The sequence below is a fragment of the Pantherophis guttatus genome, chromosome 2 (assembly GCF_059756535.1).
Source record: "Pantherophis guttatus breed Tessera chromosome 2, ASM5975653v1, whole genome shotgun sequence".
In the NCBI taxonomy this organism is placed as follows: Eukaryota; Metazoa; Chordata; class Lepidosauria; order Squamata; family Colubridae; genus Pantherophis; species Pantherophis guttatus.
In genome coordinates this window covers 26415098-26440547 of record NC_142064.1, presented here as the reverse complement: position 1 = coordinate 26440547, position 25450 = coordinate 26415098, and the positions used below count along the sequence as shown (strand labels likewise).

Sequence of the window (25450 nt, the reverse complement as noted above, 5' to 3'; positions counted from 1 at the left end):
ATAAATTTAAAGCAGCGCTGAGTAGGAGGTAAGTCAAGTTTTATTGGTAGCCCTCAAAACAATGCAAAACTTTTCAACAATTAAATTGAAGAAAAGTTTTGAGGGAAAGCAAGGCCTGTTTTGTTTTTCTATGCTGAATATCTGCATTTGGATATGAACATCATGTCCCTGTTTGAACATGTAATCAGAAGTTTCCTTATTCTGAATAATAGCACTTAGACTTATATACTGCTTCATAGTGTTTTACAGCCCTCTCTAAGCAGCATATTGCCCCCAACAATCAGTGTCCTCATTTTACTGACCTCAGAAGGATGAGTCAACCTTGAGTCAGTGAGGATCGAACTCTTGGCAGTGATCTGAATTAGCCTGCAATACTGCATTCTAACCACTGCTCCACCATGGTTCCTATGAATAATAAAGGGATGTCTCATCACCATCTGCCAAGCCATATTTCATGGCCACATTTGCGGGGGAGAACTTTAAATAGTCAAGAGGGTAGTTATGTCTATGGTCACCCTCTTGACTTTTTGATAGCCACCACAGAAACACATTGAGATGTAACAATCTCAGACTATTTGCTTTCTGATGGGCACTGTTCCACTTTGAAGTGGTCCATAGGAATGTAGCTCTTGAACTCAATCATGAACTGAGACAAGACCTATATGCCTCAAACAGTAGGAGTTCAGTGACCTTCAGAAGTTATCTAGCTAAGCAAGTGATCCTTCTGTTCTGCTGGATGAAACAGAGGCACAACTTAATTTTGCAGTTCAGTCCCACAGAGGCCACTTCACTTGGATATCTGATAGAACATCTGCAACTGTATGCGAGAATGATCTTGGGACACAAGGGAAGAACCACAGTCAGGAGAATAGCCAAGTAAGAGCCATAGTAGAGCCATAGTAGAGCCATAGTAATAATGTGGGCATGGCAAATGTCTCAGAAATAGCCTCAGTTTCTTGGGCTGTAAAGCTAATGGGGGACAAAGGTACTTTTAGATTTGCAAGATTCTGTTAATGAAACTTGTAAGTAAAGTAAAGCAGAATTAGTTCATCCATCCTTACATCCTGTCTGGTATTTCTGACATGGCTGACAGCAACACATCATTTTAAAGTTCTGCATAGTCCTCATAATTAACATTCAGTTTTCATTTTGGTGGGGGGGAAAAGAGATTCTATAGGCTTAGAATTTCCCCATCCACTGTAAATTATTTTGTTGCATCACCAAGTGGATATGTGTCTTAAATAAAATTAACATTTATCTGCACTGAAAGTTATCAAAATAAGATTGATTTAATCAAAATGGCCCCAGCGTGTCATTATGTCATTCCTTGTCACACATTTTGTAAAGGCCGTTGAGCAAATGCGCCAAATGAGTCGAAAAGTGCAAACCCGTCCATTTCAAAATGATGTAACCCATCATTAAAAAGGCAAAACACTGTTGCTCCCAAGACCTTCCATGACATGTTTGTCATCCAGGCAAATTTTAAATGGTGAATTGCTCAGTTGCTAATAACCCAAAATGATGTTAATGTTAATGTGCTATAACTTAATAGCTCTCAGAAAGGTCCTTATGCTTGGCGGAGAATATTTTAACTAAAGTCAAGAGGCTAGAGTAAATTCAGATAGGTATCTTACTAATCCCAAGTGGCTTATGGCACAATTTAAAGATGCATCTTACTCAAAAGCTTTTAGAGCTGTGTAGATGCTTCCCATTGGTGACAATTTGAGAGTTTTCTTTAAGGAGCTGTTTCATGAGGCAATGCAGATTCCCTTCTAAGAGGGAAGTGGCCTTTTTGCTTTGCTTCGCTTGCCTTTCCATGTAATGTAGGCTCATCTTTTGCAGCTAAAACAAGGAATAGTCATGGGACACGTTATAGTTTATGCCATATGTAATTGTTGCGATCGCATTGATCGTATTGGATTTTTCTCCCTCAAGAATGTATTTTATTGTTTGTTTGTTTGTTTTCCAGGCAGCCAGAATAAAGTGCACGTTTAACTGAACAGAGATTATTGGTAAATGCTTTAGCTGCATTGAGTTGCATTATGGCTTTTGTTCTTAATATATAGACGTGCATTGGTGTCCCTCATAATTGCACTTGGCATGTTATAGTTACTACTGTTCATTTGACTGTCTGATGCTGTTGGGCATCATTTTGTGCTAATGACATTGTCCTAAAAACAGCCCCAGTAATTTATGATGGTTGGTCAGGTCAAGAAATGCTTGATTTTCCTTACAGAAGCTATTTAAAGGAATGTCCAGCTCATGTTTCCTTTAAGGAAGGAAAGGAAACCATGGCCGAAGAAGACAAGAGCCTCTGAAAGTGCTGGCTAATGGTTAGAATCAGGGGTAAAATCCAGCAGGTTCTGACAGGTTCTGGAGAACCGGTAGCGGAAATTTTGAGTAGTTCAGAGAACCGGCAAATACTACCTCTGGCTGGCCCCAGAGTGGGAAGGGAATGGAGATTTTGCAATATCCTTCCCCCTGGAGTGGGGAGGGAATGGGGATTTTGCAGTATCCTTCCCCTGTCATGCCCACCAAGCCACACCATGCCCATCAAGCCACGCCCACAGAACCAGTAGGGAAAAAAATTGGATTTCACCACTGATTAGAATATAACAAAAGTGTAAATGGCACATTTAAAAATCAGTCTGTGTTCCTGAATGTGTTGACTTAATACTATAGAGAAAAAAATTCCTTGCCTATTTTCTCATTGAAATTGAAGGGTTGTTTGTTTGTTGTATTTTATTTATTTATTGGTTTGATTTATATGCCGCCCTTTTCCGGAGACTCAGGGCGGCTTACAATGCGTTAAGCAATAGCCTTCATACTTTTGTATATACCTGCTTAGTAGGGCTTTCGCCCCCCCCCCAAGCAGTGTTCTTTTTTTTATACAAAGTCAGCTTATTGCCCCCACAAACCGGGTCCTCATTTTACCTACCTCGAAAAGATGGAAGACTGAGTCAACCTTGAGCCTGGTGAGATTTGAACTTGCAGTAATTGCAGGCAGCTGGTGTTACTTAACAGTGCTTTAGTCTGCTGCGCCACCAAGGCTCTTTCACAGACAATAGGCGTCCCTTGTATCTGTGTGAGTATAACAGTGGTTTTTGGGACTTCATTATTAGGTGGTCACGAAGCATTTGTAAATGTCCTGTCTTTTATTCTCTTAGTCCATGATATGCATCGGTAGCCCAAGGCTTCTTTGGTTCAGTTATAGGCTAAGAAAAGAATTATTTCTGTCTCCTTCCCCTCCCCCAAAAAATAATAATGGGAGGTTGAGGCAGCCAGGGAATCTTTAGGATGATGGCAAGACAGGTAACAGAAAATGCCATCAGCAGTGGTATCACACTCTTTGTCACCTGCCTCAATAAAGGGAGTTCAAATACACATCAAATGGAGTACTTGACACGTATCTTATGACAATCTTTTGAGGAGAACAGAAGCCTCTTTGGCAGAAGAAAAGTCTGAAAAATTAGATGGTGGATATTGCCCTGGCATTATATTCCATGATGGTGTGAATATGGAACACAGGATCAGAAGGTTTTAAGTTCCAAAGACTGCAAGGATCAAACTGAAAGAACACATTTAGATAATTGCTCCTTTCCTGTCTCCACCCTCTTCTTTGCTTCCCACTCCCCTGCCAAGAAGTGGGTTTTTTTTTTTTAATTCTTTCCTATGGGAGATAAAACACTACTTTGTGTCCCCATCTCACATGCCACACAATTCTCATTAACCATTTGCAATATACAGGTCATCTTGCTACAGACGTCCCACTTGTCATATTAATAAATAGTTTGTTAGTTTGCCGTATTTCATAAATGAATTCATGCAACACCACAAGGTAAACAAATAATCACAATGATAGTGCCCACAAAACATGGAATTTTGGTCTGATTTTTTTTTCTGAGCCTGAAATTTAAATTGAGTGCTTGATCAGATTCCCTTTGTATATTTAACCTAAGAATGATTTTCCATTTCCCTTTAAATCAGTACGCAGGCAAGTTTCATAAAGAGGACTGATTTATATCTTGCTTGTGGTACAGTAATTTATACAATTGCTCTGCTAGGAGAGTTACAAACCAGAAGGCCAGTGAATGTTTTGTTCATAGCATTTTGATCCTTCAGCAGATTGGCTCATATTTCTAATTACTCTTTCTCAGACAAATTGCTGTTTGGCACTGCACTGATTGGTTGACAAGGTTGGATGACATGGAATGTTTATCTGTGCAAAACAGAAACTTGACATACATTTTCATGCAAATGAAAAAGAACAAATTTGCCTCAGAAGAACAAAAATGTCTGCTTTACAACTACTATAATAGCTGGACTGGGGACACAGTGGGAAGCAGATTGTATTATTCTGCTCTTTCTTGACTTCAGAGTCTAGCCCAACCTGTAAAAATACCTTAGGGTTGTTCACAGTGCTTTGCAATAAAGGTAGATGATTTAGCTCAGCATGCATATAGCGGTTCCTTTAAGCATTTCGCCTATGTTGTTTAATAAGGTAATCCTTAATATTTTTATTCAGAAGGAAGCCTTTCTTGAATCCATAGGGCTGACTCGCAAGAACATATGGGCAGAATTAGGACTACTGGTTACAAATTTCTCTAATCTTGAGAACTGCTAAAATTTTACCTCACTAACCTGGAAATTAAAACAGACCATCCAATCTTTATTAAGGTTGTAAGGACTACACAGATCATATGAGGTAATGGACCGGGCACATGAAGTCTTAGTAAAAATTCAGACTTTGGACTTACTATCTCATAAAGATAATTGGGAATATTTTTAAGCCACACTTTGTTTGCGTTTAAAGGGCACGAAAGGACTTTAGGGGCTTATCCTGACCTGTGGATGGCAGTTGGCACAGTTGATCTGAGTGGGTTTATTTTACGTCAATTTGGCATTAAAAACTGAGCAAGATGTCTGGAACTGAGATATATTAGCTTGTCTGAACTGAGCTGGAATCTGAATTAGGGATGCTCTTAAATATGCATCACATATCTTGTCTAGAATAAAAGGAATAGAAAAGGCATAGGAGTAAAATAACTTCTTTGCAAGGACATGTACTTAAAAGGGGAAAAAAACTCTACCCAAACCATTTCAAAGATTTCACCAGAAACATGTGATAAAGTAGTATCTTATAGGAGTAGGTCCTAGCTTTCTACTTGCAGGTTCCTTGCCAGTTGAAAGCTGACACATCACAGATAATGAAGATGATACCCCCAGTCAGTGGTGGGATTCTGCCGGTTCTAGGGGGTTCGGCCGAACTCTTTGTTAAATTGCTGGCTCGCCCCGCCCCTTGCCCCGCCCCTCTGCACCACTATTTATTGCCAATAAATAGTGGTGGGCGAGGGGCGGGCGAGCCAGCAATTTAATAAACGGTTCAGTGTTTTTTTGTAATTTTATTGGCCCACGGAGCTTCAGCATAGGCTAATTAGCCCCTTGATTCTATCGGCCTCCCGACTCTCAGCTGATTTGCTCTCAGCTGTTTTGCTCAGGGCTCTGCTGCTTGCTTGCAAAGAGTGCAGATTTTTTTCCCCCTATCTATGCTGAAAAACGAAACTGAAAGTAAAAGCCTGCTTTACTGTTGCTGCAACGTTGGAAAATTAGGCAGGCAGATTTCTTTTCTTTTTCCTCACCAAAAAAGGTAGGTGCAAACTACCTTTAGTGGAAAGGTAGTTTTCCCTAAAGAGGTAGTTCCTCTTTAGGGAAAAAGAGGAGAGTTCAAGATTTTAAAACACGAAAGAAAAAAAGCTCTATTTAAATAGGGAATTGTAATAATTGATATACTATTAATTGTATATTGTGTTGAAAGCAGAAATGGTTAAATTGTGGTTTGGAGGAATATATGGGGGAAATTATTTGGTTTATTATTATTGGTAAATATAATTAATTGATTTGTAAGAAATTGGATTGCATGGAAATAATTGGAATATTCATGTTCATATTGATTAATATACAAAAAAGATAGTTATATAACTAATTGATTTATATTAAAATATTGAATTTATATTAAACAACTGTAATATTACATAATTAACCAATGTGAGGATGGATATAAAAATAGATGATAATGAGAAAGGGTATAATATAGAATAGAAGGGAAAAATTGAATTTGATTAAGATTAGAGATGAGGATGAAGGGTAATATTGTTTTTTTTAAAAAAAAAATAGATAAGGAATAAATATGGCAAAAAGGAAATATAGAAATTGTAAATTTAATTGAAATGACTAAACACTGTTTAAATTTGTGAACTGGCCAAATACTCTGTTCAAAGAAAATACATTGTATGTTTGTATGTGTGTTTCTAATTACTGCTATTTATTCATATTTATTCTCTTTTATTCTTTAAAGTTTAACAATTCATTCTTTATCTTAATATCTTTATATTTGTTTGGGGTTGCCTTTCTTCCATTTCATCTTTTTTACTGTACAGCAATCTTTCTCCTCAAACCTACCACCTCTCTCTTTTCTTTCCTTCTTACTTTCTCTTCCCCCCCTCTTCTCCTCCTCCTCTCTTCCTCCCTCTCTTACCCTCACTCTTACTCTAATTTCCCTTCCCTTCCTCCCTTCTCTTCCTTCCCTGTCTCTCCTTTCTTCCATCTCTCTTCTCCTTCCTTCATCCCACTCTATTGCTGTATCCTTTTGTGCATATGGATTACTCAGAAGGCTGAAAAAGTTATTTTGGACCGGTCCTCGCACTTTTGACCAGTCCTTGAACTTACGACTGTCCTCACATTTTACGTTTTACGCCCTATCTTGTCACCATGGTGAAGAGAAGTAGTGGTGAAATGACTGACACAGTTGTTAAGAATGCCGCAACGGGCATAAATGTGAGGAAGTCATAAGTGCGAGGACCGGTCCAAAATGTGAGGACCAGTCAGAAATGACTTTTTTCAGCCCTCTGAATAGTCCCTATGCACATAGCCATGCCCACCCAGTCACATGACCAGCTAGCCACACCCACCCAGTCACATGACCACCAAGCCACACACCCCCAACTAAGCTACGCCCACAGAACCGGTTGTTAAAAATATTGAATCCCACCATTGCCCCCAGTGGGATTTGAGAACCCCCAAATCCCACTCCTGGCTGGCCCCGCCCACCCTGCCCCTCCCAGGGGTCCCCACGTGGCCCATTTTGGATGCAGGTAAGTGCAGGGCACATGTGGAGGCTCAGGGAAGGCGAAAAACAGGCCTACCTCCGGAGCCTGGGGAGGCCGTTTTTGCCCTCCCGGAAGTTCAAAGAAAGCCTCTGGAGCCCGGGGAGGGCAAAAATGCCACCCCACCCCCCACCCCCGTGGTGCAGGAGGCCGACTAGGCCACACCCATCATGGCCATGCCCACCCAGCAACCAGGCAGAGAACAAACAAACAAACAAACAAATAAAGAGTAAGTAAACCAAGGCTTATACATAGAGCTTTTCACATATAGCTTTAATGCAGAATTCTGTCCTATAATTCCCACAGTGGCTGCTGAGCTGCCAAACCAAGTTTCTTTCCAAAGGAATCTTTGGAGCGTGGAAGCTTATGATCAAGCCCCATGTCCTGATTCCTTGACACTAGGCCCACACATTCAACCTATCAATCAACTTTATTATAGTTATTGTTATATATTATAGTTATTGGTCAATTAAAAAGGGAGAAATTATGAGACAGGAAATAACAATTGGAAAAAAACTGACTATTTATGAAACTGATGTGGTGAAAGTGCAATGTATTTTACAAAGAGTAAAACAAAACTTAACAAAACTTTATTCAGAGAAATAAAATCACATTGATGGGTACTACTGTATGATTGATGGGTAACTACTCTAACCAGAATGAATCTGGGTGGCTTGGAAATCTGACTAGATGGGAAATTATTAGCTATAATTGGGCATCTTTGTATTAAGGGCAATGTAACAAAGCATGCCTTGTTTTAATAACTTCAATAACTTCTTCTTCCTTATTCAGATGGGAAATTCTCATTTTCCCCTCAAGAACAGCTATCAGAGACCATTAAATCTTGCCAAAGCTAGGACCCCTCTGAGAACTGGACACAATTAAACAGAAGGAAAAATGATTTAAATAGTTTAAATATCTTGCTGGCTTGGAAAAGGTGCAGGGACTGTCTAGGAACCTATCTTTAGGTAGGGCAGAGATAACTGCACCCAAAGAAATAGCAGATTCAGTCTCCTCAGCCACTGACTGTATGGCCATTATTTTATACGTGGTTGTGGTTGGTGGATGTCAATTTCTATAATAGTGACATTTATAGAGATTTTCATCATTAACCTGGTTTGGACTTCAGTACAAAACATATCAAAAAATGTTTGGCCTCTGAATATGAGTTTATTTTTAAAGCACCATCTTAATACCAAACCGGATCATATACTTACAGTGTCCTTAGCTGATAGGCTGCAAATGAGGAGATTCAGAGCTCAGTAACATTTCAGATTAATTCCCAGCATATCTTACTCTTTATCACAGCCAGTGACCCATCTCACATTATCTGTATGGGCCTGCTAAGTTCAACACTTTTCAAACAACACCTAGTATTTGTGACAAATCAAAATAAACAGCAAGTTTTACCCATGAGAAAAGAAGGGAGGCAGTAAATGTGTAACACAGGAGGCACCATTAAGGAAATTTGGGTGATTTGGGGTGGGGGGCAGGATTAGGGAAACAAGATGGTTTGTGTGGTGTGTGTGTGTGTGTGTGTGTGTGAAAGAGTCTGTGTGTATATATTGTGTAATCTTCTGGAATATGGATAGGGCTTTAGATTGTGAGAGAATAAATCATACAAGCAGTCCTTGGAAATATTGCCTGTTATGATAGCTGTACATATGAGTTGATAGAAAATATTTTATACCTGTAAAAAAGACTAGGGAACTACAAAACAAAACAGTTGCAAAATCAGGGGTCCATTCCTACCCAGGCTTTGCAATATTACACCAGTGTGTGAAAATTCCTCCTGAGAAAATACTACAATAAAAAATTGTAGTACATGCTTGAAATACATCCTGAAAAAATACTACAATAAAAGAAATTCAGATGGTATTAATTGGTAATTATTTTGGAAGAGAGAATATTATGCCTGCAAAAAAGTGGGGGGAATCATAATCTAGTCAAAGTTAAGTGTTCCCACTGTAATCAGGTGCATAAAGTTGCTAAATTTGGGTTGCACTCTAGATTTATGCAGATGCAAGAAAAGGGCATATACTAGTCAGAAAGATCAAAACACTGTCATCTCCCGTACATACATATATCTCCATTAAAGATAATTCTCCTTCACATATCTTTTTTCATTTAGGAAATGATTAAATAATAACTACTTAAACTGCATTTCTGATGATTGTTTGAAATGTACCAAACTTCATAGCTTGTCAAAATAAGCCAAGTTTGAAGCAAGAACACAGTCTACTATTGTGTTCTTATATAACACACTCCCACTTAATTGGATGTGCAAGAAAACTTTAGTTTCCCCATCAATGATTCATGTCCAACATCTGCCAAGAAACACCAGATTCAGCCTGAAATCCTCTATTCCTTATTCAAGATACAAAACAAAGGGCAACTCAATGTCTATGAAACAAAACACACACCATGCAGGTTCAGGACAGCACATTTAGGAATAATTTGTAGCCTTTAAAATCTTTTGGGATTATTAGCTCTTGTGTTCCAATTATGGTTAACTGTAATGAATCATAGTATTAATTTATTGATATATGCTCGTCTATAAATATATATCTTGTGTGCTTTTTCTGTTTTTCGCTTTTCCTAATTTTCTTTTATAAGTTTGTATATTCTTTTTTCTTTGGTTTTTTCTTTAGTTTATTAAAAACACTGTTAAGTTCTATTTGTTAGCAACAATAAAAAGGTGACTATCAAATTTCAACTGGGAGTAAACCCTAATATTTATAGTGAATGTGCCTCATTGCTCTAGCTCAGCGGTGTTAAATTCAAGGCCTGCAGGCCGAATCCAGCCTGTGTGGTATTTAGATCTGGCCCACGGGGCCACCTTGGAAACAGCAAAGGACCGGCCCATGGTGCCTCATCCAGTGGCACTTGCATATTATATAAGTTATATTCATATCTTATGGAATCCAAAAGGGATTTAACTAACCAAACCTTGTTAGGGGGAGGGGACATCTACAACCATATTAAATTGCAGTGTATGAGAAGATAACCACAAGTTTACAGTTCACATATAGTCTTTGAGTTGCAACCACAATCGGGACTGGAAACTCCATTGCTAAGAAGGCAGTTGTTAAATGAATCATGCCTGATTTTAAATCTTTATTATCAAACCTGTTGAGGGAATCACTGCGGTTAAGGGAATCCTGCGGTCATTAAGCAAATCCATTTCCTCATTGACTTTGCTTGTTGGAAACTGGCTGGGAAGGTCGCAAACGAAGATCATATGACCCCAGGATACAGCAGCCATGATAAATACATGCCAGTTGCCAAGTATCTGAACTTTTATCACATGACCCTGGTCATAAGTGCAAGCACTGGTCATAAGTCACTTTTATCTCTGTTGTTATAACTTCAAGTGTCTGTAAGTAGAGAATTGAATTGAATTGAATTGAATTGAATTGAATTGAATTTATTAAATTTTTATACCGCCTTTCTCCCAGAGGGACTCAGGGCGGTGAACAGCCAGGATTAAAATACATACAATATGAAAATTAAAATAATTTAAAACATAATTAAATCCATTTGGCTTCCCCAATTTAAAACCCCTTATCCATAAAACAATTAAAAATTTTAAGCCAGCCTGGCTTGCTGAAAGAAGGTCTTCAGAGCCCGGCGGAAAGTATGGAGGTCCGGGATAAATCGTATCCCTGGGGGTAGCTCGTTCCAGAGGGCGGGTGCCCCCACAGAGAAGGCGCTCCCCCTGGGGGTCGCCAGTCAACATTGCTTGACCGACGGCACCCTGAGGAGACCCTCTCTGTGGGAGCGTATTGGTCGGTGGGAGGTTGTCGGTGGCAGAAGGTGATCTCGTAGGTACCCAGGCCCTAAGCCATGGATCAAATTCTTAGGTGAACAGCTGTTTACTTCAAGCTTCCACAGCTCACTGCTATCTTTGTTCAAATTTAAAACATTTCCGTGATTTTAAGAGAAATCAGTGTGTTGTGTTTTTTTTTGTAATTCCCAACAACCATGTAACTTCAGCAGTTCAGACATGCAAAATATAAAAGGAGAAACCAATATAAAATTTCACCGCACATACACACGCGCACACACATACTTACCTTATTTACAAGAGGTCCGATGTGTTCAAGAGTTTCTCTCTATGATTGTGCAACACTCTCTTCATGACCTGCTGCCTTGCTGACATTGCTCACTTCAATTAAAACCCAACGGATTTCTGTAGGATTTGTCATGCCACCCATGCAGTTTTTTCAGATCAGGAAGCAGTAATAGCCAGGGAGGCTGCAAAATAATGGAGAGAACAGAGTAACAGGAAAACAACAGCTACAATTACATCTTTTGCCTTTGAAGAGCACAAGTATTCATTTTTTAAAAAAAAATGGAATATAGATAATTTTGGATTCAAACACAAAAATCTGCTTTGTCAGGAATATGTCAGGAAAGACACAGCGGTTTTAAAGAGCTGCAGGCAAGCAGCTCTGTGCCAAAATATGTTATGACACAAACTTTTGTCTATGCAGACCACAGTGGGAAGATGAAAGGAGGGAGTTTCTTTTGTGACTTCTCAATCAGTGGTGGGATTCAAAAAGTTTTACTACCAGTTCTGTGGGCGTAGCTTGGTGGGCGTGGCATGGCTTGGTGGGCATGGCAGGGGAAGGATACTGTAAAATCTCCATTCCCTCCCCACTCCAGGGGAAGGATACTGCAAAATTATCATTTCCTCCCAATCAGCTGGGACTCAGGAGGCAGAGAATAGATGGGGGCGGGGCCAGTCAGAGGTGTTATTTACTGGTTCTCCTAACTACTCAAAATTTCCGCTACCAGTTCTCCAGAACTGGTCAGAACCTGCTGAATACCATCTCTGATCTCAATATCTACTGGTCGTTGCTTCCCCATAGATGCCCTTAACTGCAGATACAAGCTTCCTTACAAATTCTGAAGCACATTTTTGGTTTTGAGTTCAAAACGCCTTTTCCTGGATGAAATTAGAGTAGAATTTCATAACATTCCCTATATTAACCTCAAGCTTTCAGTGCTTTAAAAATTGACCCTCATGTAATAATTATATGAACTATTATATAACATATGAAACAGGTTCTAACTAAAATCACTCCGAATTTAAATTCCTTTTTTCTTGATCATGTGGTATCAAGCCAAAGATCCATTTAATAGATCCACAGAAGCCTGATTTTTTTTTAAAAAAATCCCCTTTTTAAATGGAAATTTTAAATTTGGTTTTAAATTATTGGGGTTTTAAATTTGTTCAGCCAAATTATTTAATTTGTTTTATTCTATTTTAAACTTTGTATTTATATGTTTTATTCTATGGCTGTTCACCGCCCTGAGTCCTTCGGGAGTAGGGCGGTATACAAATTCAATAAAATAAAATAAATAAATAAATCAGAGAAATCCACTAAGAATATGAATACTGCAAACTTCTTCCCACAATTCAGTGTGAAATTAAGCCTTCTGATTCAGTTTAGGTACTGATAATCTAGATCAGTGATGGCTAACCTTTTTGCCATGGTGTGCCAGGAGGGGTAAGGTGGGGGAAGTTCGCGCATGCGCGTGCCCACACCCATAATTCTATGTGCGCCCCCTGCGCATGCATGTGCAACCCCCTCCCCCCTCCCACTCCTGGCACGCGATGGCCTGGTAGGCCCATTTTTCTTTCTTACCTGGTCCTCTCTATGCATCTGGGAAGGGTGAAAACAGCCTTTCCCACTCCCTCGGAGGCCCTCAGGAGGCCTGAAAGGGCCCATTTCCCAACTCCCAGTGGGATAGGAAGTGATGTTTTTTGCTGTCCCTGGCCTCCAGAGCCTCTCTAGGAGTCTTTTCACCCTCCGCAGATGCATAGAGAGGATCTGGAGTCAGGTAAGAAAGAAAAACGGGCCTTCCCCACCCACCCCCAGGCCCTCCGGAAGTGGGAAACAGCCTGTTTCCCTACTTCTGGTGGACCCAGAAGGCCCAAAAATCAGCTGGCTGGTGCACACATACGCACCAGAGCTGAGCTGGCATGCCCACTGATTTGGCTACAGGTGGCACATGTGCCATAGGTTCGCCATCACAGATCTAGATGATCCCTAGATGGCATCAGTATCATACAAGAAAGCCTTCTTTGCTGCCATCTACTGGTCATCTCAGATTTTTGCAGCCTAGCTATGGTAGCCCTAACTGTGCCTCATGAACTATCTGTCATCATTATTATTTTTTTATGATCGACTGTACAGGAAAAGAAACAAGCTGCCCTTTTCTCTCAGCGTTTGCTGTATTTAGAATCTCTTCTGTAGGACCAAGATAACTTAATCCCAGCTGAGTTGCCTGATCGGCAGAGGCTTTTTTTCTTTTAAATGCCTCTGACGATCCAAGCTGAGTTGCCTGATTGGCAGAGGCTTTTTTAAAAAGCCTCTGCCGATCAGGCAACTCAGCTTGGATCGTCAGAGGCATTTAAAAGAAAAAAAGCCTCTGATGATCACACGGCTCAGCTGGGCATGGGGGGGGGGGATTTTTGCTACCGGTTCTCCGAACCACCCACCTCCATCACTACCGGATCGAGCGATCCGGTCCGAACTGGGAGCATTTTACCCCTGGATTATTCATATGTTCATCTTTATTTTTGGTTCAGAAAACCACAGTGAAAGATAAGGACTTTCTGTTTTACATACTGACTGAGGCACTGTAAATTAAATACCAATTAAAGTGTCAACTACATTTCTGCATATCCCTACAATATAATCAGTGATTTTTAACGGAGAGAAGGAAAATACCAGTCATCAACCTGAACACCTTCTCTTAGAGCTCAGCATGGTTTTCTTATATTTCATTTGCTTCTTTAATACATTTATATCCCGATTCTATCCCACCATATTCAAAGCACAATGTCAATGCATTGAGCGAATATACAGATAATCTTCAATTTACAATAGTTCATTTAGGGACCGTTTGAAGTTACAATGGCACTAAAAAAAGTGACTTATGGTCCTTTTTCACACTTACGACTTTTGCAGCATCCCCATGGTCATGTGATCAAAATTCAGATGCCTGGCAAGTGACTCGTATTTATAACGGTTGCAGTGTCCCGGAATCATTTTGTGACCCTCTGACAAGCAAAGTCAATGGGGAAGCCAGATTCACTTAACAACCGTGTGACTATTTTAGCAACTGCAGCGGTTCAACTGATCAACTGTGGCAAGAAAAGTCATAAAATGGGGCAAAACTCACTTAACAAATTTCTCACTTAGCGACATAAATTTTGGGCTCAATTGTGGTCGTAAGTCAAGGACTACCTGTACCAGATCATCAACATAGCATGGCATATAAGTAGTGGCCAATTCCAAACTGCTTTGCTTTAAAAAAGGGCTTTATCATATTCCCTTGGTTAACATGATTTATTTTGAAATGGTTTGTCAGTTTCACAAGCATCAGTTTAATTTTCTGCGGCTTCATAGTTTTAAATCAGCCAATCTCCAGCTCCTGTCAGTCCAGAAGAGGAGGGTGGGTTGTTGTTGTTGTTGTTGTTTGAATGGCTATAAACAACTTTAATATGTAGAATCAAGGCAATCATTCAACTTCTGCTGGGAATTAGAACAAATCCTCACCATTAACAATGCAGTTCTACTGACTTGAACATTTGTTTTAATTACATCTGAGAGTGGATTACCTGTATAATGTCATAGCACTGCCTCCCTAACCTGTGTGCTCTTAACATATATGGATTGGATGCAACATAGGATGCTGGCAGCAACCCATATCAACCATCAGCGCCAGTCAATAATATTTGTGATACATTTTTGAATGTTCAGTTGACTGAGTTTCATGTTTAATGAATAAAAGATAATAATAACAACAACAACAACAACAATAATACAAAGCTGGAGATGGTTTGAACAATCTGAAGAAAATAGCAATAGGGAATAAAGGAATGTGATGAGAATTTGTGTCTGTTTGTTTACATTATGAGTTGGCCTGAGCTTGGCTTTTCGGTCCTGAATTCTATTGACGTTTATCTGTATTATACAAAATGTGTGTGTGGATATAAATTTCTGCATGGAAGAGTTGTCAAGGAGTTAAAGTATGCAGGTCATTATTATATTTTCAGCTCTCCCCACCCCCCAACACACACACTTTTCCCATTGTCTTCAACTCCCTTTCGCCTTAATCCACCTATGTCTTCCTCTTAAATCAGTACTCTTATTCCAATTCACTAGGTACCCCACCAAGCTACAGAAAAGTATGGAGGGAAGCCAAGACAGGTTTTTCTTTTTCATTTTCTTCCTCCTGATAAGCAAAGCATAGATTGATTTTCTGTGGAATGAGGTGAAAGGAGGCGGCATAAGAAACAGGTTTTCCCTAAGAATATGAGAATTTGCAAGAAGATGTAAAGAACCCCTTAGGGAAGCTGGGGCTCCATTACATGACATTCCCAGGCAGGTGTGCTCTTACATGTAGCGTGTTCCTTTACGTGTGGCCAACAGAGAGACAGATCACTAACAATTACTGTTTGTTTTAACTAGCACCAAAATTTTAGTGAACTCTTCAGTTCCTTGAATCAACCGTTCATTTGTTGGGAAATGAAGTTTTCTTTTGTTTTCCATTTTCTCGCTTGGAATGTCTCTTTGGACTAAACATTCCTTTTTAAAGCTAAAAATTATTTCCTTCCTTTTCTTCTTTCTGTCATATATTGCAATCAACAGATATGGTTTAGATATGTAGGAGGGAAAGTACAAAGTTATACAGAATGCCAATCCTGCTGAGGAGAAATAAGAAACAGGAGGGAAAGCACCAACGAAGTCAAGCTATTGTTGCCTGAGGGCATGTAAGATGACAAGTGAGATGCAGAGTATAGTATGAATTGCGTGAGTGCACAGCAAAGCCAGAATTAAAAATATACTGCTTGAAAGGTTGATTGACTGAAAAGAATAGCCCCCAAGACCAAGATGGCACTGATAGAGAAGCAGTCCCAGTGACAACTTTTCTTGAGTTTAGATAAAATGGATGAAGATCATATTAGAACTCCTCTGAGACCAAGCAGCTTGAGAGACAAGTTAATATTTCTGAGTTGGATGCCTATTATGAGGTACAGAAATGTGACACAAGCCTAACCGTAATCTGGGAATTAGTGGAGACTGACTCACCATCCCACAAAGGAGAACAAGTGTCATGATAAATAGTTAAAGATGGGCTTCTTCTTCAGAGAATATCTCCTGGTGGGCAGAGAAAGAAATATGGGACAGTTTGTAGCATTTATCCAGCTTCACCTGAGCCTGCTAAACCTGGCTCATGGCCACCCAAGTTGACATGTGGGAGTGAATAAAACCAGAGACCCATCCAAAACTTCTACTACGGATATGGAGAAGATGTTAACTGTCTATGTGAAACCCTGTGACTTGGGGAATTGCCATGATAAGACTAAAGCTACTTTGCATCCATTGCCAATAACAAAGATTCCCTTCCAGAGAGTGGTGACAGCTATTTTGGGGGCAATCCATCCAGAGACAAGCAGCATGTCTCAGCATGAGTACATTATGACCTTGAGCCACATAGATGCCAAGTCCATGAATCAGTCTTTAATGGATCTATCTGCTAGAACAACCTCACCAATTGAGGTTTCTACAGATGCTGGCATGAACTTGTCAGGGATAATAACAAACCTGTGGGCTGCACATGGGGGTTGAACATCTAGTTTTAGTACATTATCATCATCATCAATTAAATGGCCTAGAAGAAAAAATGAATTAAATTTTGGAAACCATGGTTTGAAAGTATGTTAATGAACAATTGCTGTCCCAGTTATAGTTTACATTCCAGGTAGTTAGCATACCCAAAACTTGATTTTTTTACTTTTAAATTAGTTCAGCAGCATCAATGGAAAGTAAAAAAAAAAAAAAACTTCCAACCCAGACAGGTACTCTGGATTTTTTTCAATAAAAGTACTCTTTGAGACAGGGGTGTCAAACTTGATTTCATTGAGGGCCACATCAAGGTTGTGTTTGACCTCGGGGTGGGGGGAGGGGCTGGGGTGGGTATGGCCAGCTTGACGTCATTCATCAAGGCTCCAGTTTCAGCCGTGATGGTCTCCTGCAGCCCTCTGCAGGGCTCCCCGAGCTCCGTTTCCGCTGATAGAAGCACTGTGGGACGGTCCTTCGCTGTTTCCAGGGCAGCCCCACAGGCCAGATCTAAGTACCCCGTGGGCCGGATCTGGCCTATGGGCCTTGATTTTGACCCCCCTGATCTTGCACAAACCTTGGAGGTCAACACATGATACAAAAGCTGCAAAAGTCAGCTGGGTGACCTTAAGCCGGTCATACTCTTTCACCTCACAAGGTGGTTCTTGTGAGGGAAATAGGAGGAGGAAGGAATATTAAGCCTGCTTGCCATCTTGAGTTATTTATAAAAAAGCACTAGATAGATAGATAGATAGATAGATAGATAGATAGATAGATAGATAGATAGATAGATAGATTGATAGATAAATAAATAAATAGATAAGAAAAACAAGCACACTATGAAATACTTTGTTATATCTGTTTATTATATTGATAACCCATCTATTATCTTGGCACTTAGGGCAGATTACATGGAAATTTCCTTTCACTTTTTTCCCCACACCAACCCTTTGAGATAAGTTCAGGGAAAAGAAAGGAAATTGATCTATAACTTCGGTACAGTCGTGAAATCTGAACCGGTTTGCTACCGGTTCGCTGGCCGTGCATGTGCTGCACACACCAAAAGGAGGGTTGGTAAGTAGAAAGGCGAGGGGGGGAATCAGCTGTGCCGCATGATTTAGCTTCACTAGAAAGCAGGATTTCCTGCTTTCTAGCAAAGCTAAACCGTGCGGCACAGCTGATCATCGGAAATATCGGTTCAGAGGAACGATAGCCTTTTTAAACTACCGGTTCACGCAAACTGGTAGCTTTTTAAATTACTGGTTCAACCAAACCGGTAGCTTTTTTTAAACAATTGGTTCACCCAAACCGGTAATTTTTATCACTACTAGTTCACCCAAACCAGAGCAAACCAGTAGCAGGAGTGCAATTTTGTTGGGGGAGAGGGGGTTAGGATATTTGCATGTAGAAAATTTGATTTGGTTCAAATCACGATTTGGCAAATGAAAAATCAGTCAGATTCTTCTCAGATGAACTTGCAAATGTAAGCCATTTATTTCCCCTACTCACAATAATTTGGAGGTCAAGAAAAGGCTGTAGTTTTTTTCTATTTGACAAAATTGTATTCAATTTCAGACATCCCTTTTGCTTAAGAACACCAAGCCTGCAAAATTAAGATAATATGTTTGTGCATATGTACACCCACATATACTAAACACTTTTAAAATATTGTGGATTTTTTCCCCATTTGTGTGTGTGTGTGCCTACCTTGGCTCATAACTTTCTGAACAAACATGATTAAAATTTGCTGAGAGTTTTTCTGAAGAGACCAACTCTGCAAAGTTCCATCTGAATTATTCACATTCAACCTTTAGATTATTTTTTTAAGGATACATTTGTCCAGTGTGAAATCCAATTTTTTTTACTACAAGTTCTGTGGGCGTGGCTTGGTGGGCGTGGCAGGGGAAGCAAAATCTCCATTCCTACCCCACTCTGGGGCCAGCCAAAGGTGGTATTTGCTGGTTCTCTGAACTAATCAAAATTTCCATTACCAGTTCTCCAGAACCTGTCAGAACCTGCTGGATTTCACCCCTGCATTTATTTCACGATGAATTTTCTTATGCATATGACGTTCAACCTACAATGACCTCCGTTAAGAACTGCACAATTTCAGAAAAGTTAGTCAAAGAGTTAGAGAATTATGATGGATGAAAATCAGTTTAATTTTATTGTTTGTTTCCTCCTATATTAGCAGCACAGGAAGTCACAGGAAATGTAGCAATCAGTGATGGATGTGGGAAGAGTTGAAATGAAGCATTTGTGTAAATTCCTCCTTTGCACACCTGGCATACCATATGAATTTTCAAGAATTTAAGTACACTACATGTGTTTTAAAAGCTTTTCTCAACAAGAAAAAGGATGGCTCTAAACAGATGACCTCAATCTCTCTCCCCCCTCCCTCTCTCTCTCTGTCTCTCCCTCCCTCCCTCTCTCCCCCCTCTGTCTCTTTCTCCCTCCCACCTTCTCTCTCTCTGTGTTTCTTTCGCTATCTCCTTCCCTCCTTTCCCCCCCCTCTCCATAATAGGATTTGGTGTTTCTGTACCTGCAAACTAGAAAAAGGAAACAAAAACATTGAGGACAATTGGAAGATATTTAGTTGAGCTAAGTGACTTCTCCTGAATATTATATTTCTTTCCCCAACATTATGTCCCCACCAGACTTCCTTCTTGTTCTCTCCTTCACATATATTTCCATGGATCGTATGCCGTTCATGTATGAAGCAGAATAGGGATTGAACAAGATGATTTCCAGTATCTCGTCCACCTCTTATGTTCTACAGTCCCGACTGACAAAAGCCTGGGCTGAAATCTTCCAGCGATGGAAACTCTAACAATACTTTCAGAAAACTGAGTCTCAGTGGCACAGAGGTTCAAATGCAGTACTACAGGCTACTTCTACTGACTGCCAGCTGCGTGCAATTTGGCAGTTCAAATCTCACCAGGCTCAAGGCTGACTCAGCCTTCCATCCTTCCGAGGTGGGTAAAATGAGGACCCAGATTGTTGGGGGCAATATGCTGACTCTGTAAACTGCTTAGAGAGGGCTGTAAAGCACTATGAAGCAGTATGTAAGTCTAAGTGCTACTGCTAGTGCTAGTACTATTGCTCCAACGTAAATGTAAACAAAATCTTCTTCAAGTAGAGTTTTCTTTCTGAAGATTACATGATTATTAGTCTTACATTTTAAGGACACAGGAGTATCTTTGGAGTCCAGGGTATCTTTTATCTAACTCAACCTTCTCCAACCTGGCACCACTCAAATGTCATTAGGACTACAGTTCCCAAAATTCACAGCTGGGGTGGCCAATGATGATGCTCTGCAAGGCTAGCCAGTGACTTAATTCTCCAAGTTCTCTCGATTTTTTGCCCAAAGATTGTGCTATTACTATTTGAAGACACACAAGGGGAAAAAAACCCAAAGCAAAACAAAGACAACCCAAATATATTGTTATTGATCCAGCTCACTCAGCAGTCTGCAATCTCCTCCAGGATAAAGAAGTCCATCCAAAGAAATGCAATTTCCAGTTACCAAAGATCTCTTGTCTTAACCAGACATGTCTCCTCTCCTCCTAATTGAATTGGTTCGATTGCCATTTAGATGATGCAAAGGGAGGACCTAAAATTTCTTTCTTCCCAGCAAATGGGGAAGGAGGGAGAGAGCCAGACATTGATCTGGGGTCTGTGTTCCACATTGGGGGCAGGGGAATTGGCAGCTATTGAATCTGAGGAATCGGTAAGATGAGAAATTGAAGATATGTGAGCGTCACAATGCACTTCCAATTGCCTTCATCCCTTCCATATTGCAGGGAACACACACATGCACCTTAATAGAAATGTTTTTATGGAAGCCGACTCTTGCAATGAAAGCATTACAGGTAGTCCTTAACTTACAATCATTCACTTAGTGACCATTCGAAGTTACAACGGCCCTGTAAATAGTGACTTATGACCAGTGGTGAAATCCAAATTTTTTTACTACCCAGTTCTGTGGGCGTGGCTTGATGGGTGTGGTGTGACTTGGTGGGCATGGTAGGGGAAGGATACTGCAAAATCTCCATTCCTTCTCCACTCCTGGGGGAAGGATATTGCAAAATCCCCATTCCCTCCCCACTCTGGGGACAGCCAAAGGTGATATTTGCCAGTTCTCTGAACTGCTCCAAATATCTGCTACCGGTTCTCCAGATCCTGTCAGAACCTGCTGAATTTCACCCCTGCTTATGACCATTTTTCACACTTATGACCATTGCAGCATCCCCATGGTCATGTGATTTACATTCAGATGCTTGACAGCTGAAACACATTTATGATGGTTGCAGTGTTCAGGAGTCATTTTGTGACCTTCCGACAAGCAAAGTCAATGGGGAACCCAGATTCACTTAACCACCGTGTTACTAATTTAAGTAACATGCAGTGATTCGCTTAACCAAATGTGGCAAGAAAATCGTAAAATGGGACAAATTCACTTAACAAATGTTTCACTTAATAACATAAATTTTGGACTCAATTGCGGTCATAAATTTATTCTGTTTATTCTCAGAGTCTTCTCAGTACTACATTCTATGGAGTTCAGTCAAGTTGCTTGATCTGGGAGCTCTCTACCTTTGACAGATAAGACTTGATGCCAAATGGATGACACAACTTAGAACCCATCTAAGGAGCAAAAGGGCTCTCTTCCTAACTGAGCCAAGATTTATTACTTATTTAATTCTCTATTCCCAAGGCACAAGGCACCACAAACTAGAGCACCCACCCTTTCCCAAAATTCTCCTAATCAGGGTGATTCAAGATTTAGCATCCCCTTTGTACAAACTAAACTTGGTTAGCACTACCCTAAATTCTTTTTTGGGCTTGTATGTTTTGCATGTGAACATAGGAGAACAGCCACATTAGTTGGCAAAAAAAAAAAAAAATCTGAATGAATCTGTTAAGATCTTTTCGGATTAATATATTAAAAAAAAAAAGAAATCAACTTTTGGGAGCAATGTACGGCCTTTCTTCCTAGTCAAGAAAGGAGTGATCAGATTCAGTTTTGCTTTTTGCCAGGTTTTGCGGGAGCCGCGATCCCAGGTTGGGTTACTCGATTATTCAAAGTGCACGAATTAATTCGGGGCGCGAATTAAGGCAACTGCGGGTATTCAATCGTTACTTCCGCCGCTCCCCCCTCCCCACACATCCCCCGAGAAGGACCAATAAAAAGGTATCTGCAAGGGAGGCGATCTGATTTCTCTCCTACCCCCCCCCCACTTCCCTTAAAGCAGCAGAGCCAGGCCTTCAAGCGTCCAGGTGGTGCGTTTGTTGTCGCCCCCCTCCCGTCTGCGAGGTGTGGCGGCTCCCGGCCTGGCAGGTCCGAGAGCCGCCAAGGGACCCGGGGGAGGGCGTGAGGGGTGGGGGGGGGAGTCTCTCGAAGAGCCGATCCCAAGGCGAGATAAGGAGCCGCCGAGTCACCGGCCCTGTCTAGACTTTGGACCCCACACCAGTCAAACCGGAGCTGTTTGGATTAGCCTGGAGATCAACCAACCTGAGCGAGCCCCTCCCCCCCCCCCCCAGTTGCTCCGGCGTCTGCGGACTCGGAAGGGAGAAGGCGATCGCGCCGGGCCTGGAAATGCCGGCTTCTGCACGCCCCCCCCCACCTCAGTCAGTCAAGTCAGTCAGTCTCTCTCTCACACACACACACACGCCGTTTCCTTCCTGCCTTCTCGCCCCCAGGCCAGGCACCTCTACTGCGAACCAACCGATCCGCTGAGAAGCAGAGGCGCGGAGAGCGCGCGGCTTCTTCAGTTCAGACGAGACGGGGGGGGGGTGTGCCTGGAAAGAAAAGGCTGGGAAAGAGAAGGCTGAGGAGAACCTCTCTCTCGTGAGAGGGAGACGTTTAGGAGGCCTAATATATAAGTATCAAAAACGCCAAGCCGGGATGATGGTGACTTTTACACAGATGGGTTGAAAACGTTTCGGAGCAAACCAACTCCGCAATTTATGACTGGATTAGTTAAAGCGGAACAAGTTTAAAGGAGGTGTTAAGAGCGGCCAAACTCAAAACAGGTCGCAAAAGCCCTCTTTTACGCTAAGGGGAAAAAAAGAAAAGCTTTTTTTTCCCCCTACTGTGCCACACACACACACACACCCCGTTTTGAAACCACGGAGCCAATGCGGTTTCTGATATAATTCTAATAAAGATGCTGAGGAAATGAGCCCATTTGAACCGTCCCGCCGAGAGAAGGCAACCGTTTTTTTTAAAAAAAAAAAACTTTTATCCATGGTGATGGTAAAGGCGCGCACTGCTTGGATTCCTTCGAGTTGTCTGCAGGTCCTTTTAAAAATAAACTAGGCCGAGAAATAAACCTCACTTCAACTAAAAAAAGGGAGGGGGGAGAATTAAAAGAGCAAATCTAAGCAGAAGTCCACAATTAATTACTAAGCCGCCATTTGTTTTACTTGGATGGTTTAACGACTGGCTGAGTTTCTACAAATAGGAGAAACGTGATTTCTAAGCTACGACGACTGGATTCACACGACAACACTGAGGAGAAACAGCGCGAACCCGACCGCTGGGCCTAAGTTTCCTTTTCTCTACGTGGGCGTTGGATTGTCACTTTACACCTCAGGCTAAAAACTCAAACCCAAAGACGTGCGGCAGAAACGTTCCCACTGGGATTGACACCCCGGATGCGAGGTGATAGCCGGGGACGATGGGAATTGAAGTCTTGGGAATCTTGGCGGGGTAACGGCCTATATATGGATCCAGCAGAGCGCCTTTTGGGAATCTCCTTAGGGAGCAGACTCAGCGGAGATCCAGCTATTTTTGGAAGGACTTTTTTTTTTGGGTCGCGTTTAACGCCGGGGTCACCGCGGGGTAGAGCCCCGCGCCAGCGCTCGGACCCGGATGGCGACGGCCGGAAGACTTCCTACCGATCCCGCCCGATCCCCCTTCCCCGCCTCCCTCGTCCTTCTCACCCGCCTCCCTAGTTTCTCCCCCGCCGCTGGTGAAGCGAGAGATCTTCCTTCGTCCCGAGCCTGCGACGCTGCTGAGCCTGGCGCCTGGACTCCTTTCAGTCGCTCAGCTCTCTTATCAAGATAACGACGCGAAGGAAAACAAGCCGCGCTGAAGCGGATCTCCTCTCCCAGCGCCTCGCATTCATGCCTCGCCTCCAGCCCCTCCCTCCCGAGCAATTGGCCTGGTCTTTTGGAAAGGCTCGCTCTCTCCCCCCAATTTTTATTTGGATCTGGGGGGGGGGAGATGTAGAGATAAATCCCACCCCTCCCCGCCCGGAAAGCAAGGGGAGCAGACGAGGCTATGGATCGATCGCGCTTCCTTGGGTTGGACGAGAACCAGTTCGGCTGGCAGTGGCTTTTCTTCAAGTCTGAAAAATGCTTCTTTCTTGTTTATGTAAAACAGATCTAGATTGTTAGGCATTGGTCTCAAACATCAATGGATTACGGGTTTAAACGCCTTTTTTTTTATCCTTTTTGAAAAAGGGCCGAGGAAAATCTGCGCAGAACCTATAAATATCCGGCCAAAATGTTGTCATATTGATTTTAATAGAACTGCAGAAAACCGAAACAACCTCTTCACTTAGAATTGGTCTCTGAAGTTTCTCACATACATACATATATATGTATACACACACACACACACACACACACACAGAGAGAGAGAGAGAGAGAGAGAGAAGAAAGCATACACACAGGCACACATATATTAAAATGACACTGACTGTTGCTTGCATCCTTACGATTTATATTGATAATTTCCTGATTGCTTATTTGTACCCTATAACTATCATTAAGTGTTGTACCTTATGATTCTTTATGAATGTATCTTGTCTTTTATGTACACTGAGAGCATATGCACCAAGACAAATTCCTTGTGTGTTTAATCACACTTGGCCAATTAAAAAAAAAATCTATTCTATCCTATTCTATTCTATCTAAAATAAAACTGCATGCAGAGGAGTCCAATATCTTGCAGACACCCAAGGTTGAAATCCAACGCTATAGAAATTCTCCATCTATAGAGTAGTTGGCCCCCTGCTCTTTTAAATTAACTTGGATTATTTATCCAATTTATACCGAGATCCAGACACATTAAGAACAACAACAAAGCAAACAGGAATTAAAGCAATTAAAGCAGGCTGAAGTTAGAACCAAAAAACTGAGGTCCTTCAAATCGAGATAAAAAGAAAACCCGTTGCAAGAACAATCAAAATGGAGGGCTCGGCAGGAGTCCTGTCTCCAAAAGCTGCTCCTTGCTTCAGGATCTTATTGTGTAGTTTCAGCCTACTTGGTCCATCTAACCCGAACTTCTCCATCCTTGCCCTTCCCCACACCCCAGCTCACCATGACTGGAACTAGCAAGATAATGAAGGGGAACCCAACATGCAAAGCATCCTGATTTGGGACAGATTGGGCTAAATTCAGAATGTTCTTCCAAAAGTAGACACACAGCTGGAAAAGGAGCAGGAGGAGGAGGAGGAGGAGAAGAAGAGGAGGAGGAGGAGGAATTAGAAACTGGCCTCAAAAGTTTTTAAATAGGGAAATCAGGTTTTCCATTCAATTAGAAATCTCTTTCATTGCCACCCACCCCCAACCTCATCCCACCCCATGCCAAAAATGTTCTGGATTGCAGTGGCAAATTCTCTGGTTTCTAATCCT

At 41.4% G+C, this 25450-nt stretch overlaps 1 protein-coding gene across 2 annotated transcripts in view; it reads right to left on the bottom strand.

Moving 5' to 3' along the window:
- ISL1 (ISL LIM homeobox 1) overlaps positions 1-25450 on the bottom strand; it is an 82840-nt gene that overhangs the window by 18548 nt on the left and 38842 nt on the right. Inside the window, exons 6-7 of one of the 2 annotated variants that reach the window (XR_015732077.1) lie at positions 11240-11420; positions 8381-10540 (exon numbers count right to left, since the gene is read on the bottom strand). The gene's annotated coding sequence lies outside the window, so the exon portion shown is untranslated. The remainder of the gene's footprint in view (positions 1-8380; positions 10541-11239; positions 11421-25450) is intronic. The other variant, XR_004595307.3, reaches the window with a different exon arrangement.